The 4,584-nt window shown below is 34.4% G+C and overlaps 1 long non-coding RNA gene across 1 annotated transcript; it reads left to right on the forward strand.

Annotated features, from left to right (window-relative positions):
• The first annotated feature begins 2,737 nt into the window (after nucleotides 1-2,737).
• Nucleotides 2,738-4,320, forward strand: LOC142615446 (uncharacterized). The gene is made up of 2 exons (XR_012840758.1): nucleotides 2,738-3,485; nucleotides 3,895-4,320. It is a non-coding gene; the product is annotated as an uncharacterized LOC142615446 (long non-coding RNA).
• The last annotated feature ends 264 nt before the right edge of the window (nucleotides 4,321-4,584 follow it).

Below are 4,584 nucleotides of genomic sequence, written 5' to 3' on the forward strand. Positions count from 1 at the left end.
TTTTTTTAAGTATAGTGGTTGTATAGCACCAAACAACTAAATAAAATTAGAAAATATAAATTATCAATGTTTGAGTTTAAAAGTTGGATTTGTTAGAGAGATAAAGTTTCACTCATTGTTAAGTTTGGATTAAACAAAAATAATTTTATTTAAATAAAATGATAATTTTATTTAAATATTGGCTGACATGAAAAATTGTGAGAGTTTTAGAGGTTTCGGTTATATATATATTTATATATATATATATATATATATATATATATATATATATATATAATAGATTATTTCTAAAAGCAAAAATAAAAATGGTCAATTTCTCATTTATTATTGGTTTAATTATTTCTAAAGGCAAAAAATAAGATTTGAAAAGTTAGGGTCTGTTTGGTTTTTTTTTAATCACTCATCACTCCTCACTCAATTTCTATCACTCATCACTCATCACTCATCACTTAAAATACCCCAACTCCCTACACTCCACCCGTTTGGCACCATCACCCAACTTATTATCACCCAATATTTTTCAACTATTTTGTGAGCCCATACCTGTCACTTGGTTAGAGCAAAGCTGTTTTGTTACCCGCGAAAGGTTTTCATCCCCATCTTTTTCTCTTTTCTCATTTCCCCTTCCCCCTTCAGCCTTGTCACTCTCCCAAAGCACAAACTCGAACCCATAAAAATTTCTCAAGCTCCCTCGCCTTGTCAGGACCGTCACCAGTGAACAACACCCATCTCTCCGACGTGTACCGGCGGCGCTATTTCTTCCGTCATGACCTAGCGGTGCCGACGAGCATAAAGAAACGTGACCCATTTCCCCATTTTGTCACGGACGATCTCCACGGACCCAATCAGGTGCTACCTCATCCCTTTTTGTATACTCTCAGCTTGTTTCTTTATCTGATTTGTGTGTTTGGCATTTGGGTTTTGAGAAAACTGTTAGATTTTAGCACTATCTTTGCTTTACCTTTGTTTTTCCCTGTTGTTTGGTTAGTGAGAAAATAATAAAGGAGAAGTTTTTTTGGTTTGTTTTGTGTTTATATGATGTTATTATGCTTACCCTTTCAAATAGATGGCTTGGAGGCTTTGAAACCCATAAAAGATTTTCTGGATTGTTTACATTGTGTTCGAATTTTTATTTGCTGAAGTAATATTACCCTGAAAATACCCCAATCCTGTTTGGTGCTTTTCTATTATACATGAAAAAACTTTTTACGAAGAACACAATGGTTTAAGGTCCTTGATTTATGTGCTGTGATTGTGTGTATTGGAGTATAGTGTGGTTCTGTGTGTATTGGAGTATGGAGTTAGCTTTTTTTTTTTTTTTTTGTATAAACTTGTCTAAAATTCCCCTGAGATATACAGTTTGAAGTATATGATAGAGGATTTAACACGAAAACAGACTATCAACAGCATCCCCTGTGTCTTACAACCTTGTTTTGAACCAGCATTCTTTAAAGCACTTATGAGGCATCTTGATTATATCTAATGGCATGATGATAAATTTTTGTTGCTAATTTCTTAAAGAGGAAGCCGAGAACAATGAAAACTGAAGGAGGATGAATCTATGATGCATTTACATTGTGAATATCTTTAGATTCAAGTCCACATGTTAAAAAAAAAGTCTTTGGAGTTTGGATTCAAGCTTTGAAATTAAAAGCTTCTTCTATTTGTTTTTTCATTCAGCTAGATATTTTGATGGTTTATTGGCATGTGAGATGTGTTTGGATTCAAGCCTTGAAGACTGAATTCTAGAATTAATAGAGGAAATGGATTTGCACTTGCACCTAAACTGTTTATTTCTCTGCATAATTAGTTGTTATCTTCCAGTAACACAGACTTGGTACCCTACTAGTATTATGCCTTTTTCTTTATTTTTTAGTTTATTTTTTTCTCCTTCTGAGCACCATATACATGGATTTGGAATATGTGTATACAATCATCTAATGGTGAGCATACTCTTTGAATTGGGCTGAAGTTTTAGTCATCCCTAAGACTCTTTGAATTGTAGAAATACTCTTTTCTTTACCTAATGTTATCACAGAACTATTTGGTTGTAAATTGTAATGTATTTTTTAAAGTAAGCATTAATGATTATAAATTTAAAATTTCTTGGTGTTGATGATTTGTATTGCATGCGAACCGGCACTATAACAAGTATAAACATATATGTTTAACAAATTTAACATTCCTGTCTTGTCCCCTGTGTCTAAAAATTCAATAGTCACCATACCAAAGATAAAAGGTTCAGGTCATGATATGCCACCCTTGTCCATTTCCAAAAATCATAGTAGATATTGATCACTCTTGCTGGTTGCACAGTTTGGCAAATTTAGATCTTATTTAGGAGTTGGTGTGCCTGACTAGAGAGAGTATCTTCACTAACCAGCATTTTTCTGTTTGCTTTTGTTTGTTTCCTTTATCCTTTCTTGCAATGCTTTCTGCAGCATTACATAAGGGTTGTAAATTGCAATTATCACGTTGGAGAGCATGGTAGATTATTGAAAATTGACAACTTAGAGCGTTGTTCAACCCCCTTGGTACCTCTCTCTTGTTTCTAGTTTTCTATTTCTTTCTCATTCAGTCAATGAGTTCTGGCTAATGGCACCTCCTCCTCCCATGAGAGCGAGTGGAGGATGAGATTGCGGGTTCCAAACCCTTCAAGGGCATGTGTACCTTATCAATAAAAAAAATATTTCTCATTCATCTTCTACTTGCCTCATTAATCTTTTTTCTTCTCTCTTTACTTTTCTCTGATTGATCTAAAGATTATGACTAAAAAAAGGGTCTATAGATGAAATGAAATTAGACTTGTGAACATATCTATTAGTCTATTAAATCTCAAACCTAATTCTCAATACTTTCTGCGTTTAAACTCCAACCAACCCATAATTTCTACATCAAACCAAAACCCAATTTCCAATTAATTAAAGCTGAAAGTCAGCCACTGTCAGACATCAGTTACTGAAGCACAAGAATGTTCTGCTAGTCATGTATTCTTTGTCAAATGTAAAAAAATGGACTTCAGGCATGTTCTGCTAATCATTTATCCTTTATCAAATGATCCAGACCACATGCTTCAGTATAAGAGAATGGAGCTTTAAGCGTAAAGTTCAACATCAGATGCAAGTAGCTAAGAACTTGAGTTATCAAACACAACATGATTTTTAAGGGCACAACAACAACAGCAATGACTAAGCTTTTGTCCAAAATCTAAGGGCACAACACTAACACACACACACACACAAAACCCCTGTTTATACCTGAATTGATCCACAGAAATTTTATTGAGCACCTTGTCTTGACCAATGGATGACACATCTATTCTTTTCTTTTTTGTTATACTCTTCAACAATGGAATGTCTTTTGCCACTACTTATGAGTCAACTTCTTGCGGCCAAATGTGTGATATGGATCGATGTGTGGAAAGGACCTCTCTATCTATCTGTAATTTTGGTAGGCGGTTTTATGGATGTCAGCATTGGTCGCCGGTTAGTATTTCGTGATTATTTTGATTTTTTTTTTTTCTGATTTTTCTAATTATTATCATGAAGACTGTTATAGCTTTTATATATTATATTCATTCTTTACCACCATGCAAAACATTGGTTCTTCTAGTGTCTTTTATTTGTGAAGGGGATGAAGTTGCAATACCTTTGAGTGTCCATATACTTTTCTTCTTTGAATTTGGAATTTTGCTCCTCATTTCAATTGCCTCTTTTTTAAAAGAAAAAAAGAAAAGAAAATGGTTAATTAAGAAAATTTCACTCTTTGGTTTTCTTGCTGTCTGTAGAAGTGTTTGTCTACTTACTCTCTAGCTTAAAAGATAGTGTTGTTATGTATTTGCCTTGTCATTTTCTTTGCTGACCATCATATATATGCCTTCATTGTTGTATGTAGGACTCTGATCAGGCATGTATGTTCTTCAAATGGATGGACAAGAACACATGCCCACATGGCCGTGCAACGGCACCACTTGTCCATGAAAGGTTTACGAGATATAAGGCTGAGGCACCGGCTGCAAGAAACGAAAGGGATGAGGCTCATGCAAGGTAAGCAGAAGCATGGGACGTTCTTAGGATATCAAAGCGCAAGGTTGAAAAAACACAGCTCGCACTCCGGATTGCTGAAGACAAGGTCTACAAGTATAGGCTAGCTTTACTTTGTCTTAGACTGTAGTTAGGGTTTATTTTGTATTCTCTATTGTTTTTGGGGGCCATGACCCATTTACGGTCACGTGTGTTATGTACATTAATGATTACTGTTTTGAGTTCCTATATATTTTATAAGGTGATTTAACACACGGGTTGAAGTGTGTTCTGTACATTACTGGTCACGTGTGTTAGCATTTCTTTTTTTTTTTTGATGGTGAACTACTTTATGCATCTCATAGCATGCACTCAAGTAATGTGAAATTTCCTTATAGTAGTGGCAATATTTTTTGATGTTTGATGGTCCAAAAATAGTTTTTATAGTAATGACAATAGGTGTGAACACATGCTGTGGGTATACCATGGTCCAAAAACATTTCTTATAATAATTGATACATTCGAATTATGTTACATAATTATGGCAAGAACATATCTACAC

This window comes from Castanea sativa, chromosome 11, assembly GCF_040712315.1.
Source record: "Castanea sativa cultivar Marrone di Chiusa Pesio chromosome 11, ASM4071231v1".
Classification (NCBI taxonomy): domain Eukaryota; kingdom Viridiplantae; phylum Streptophyta; class Magnoliopsida; order Fagales; family Fagaceae; genus Castanea; species Castanea sativa.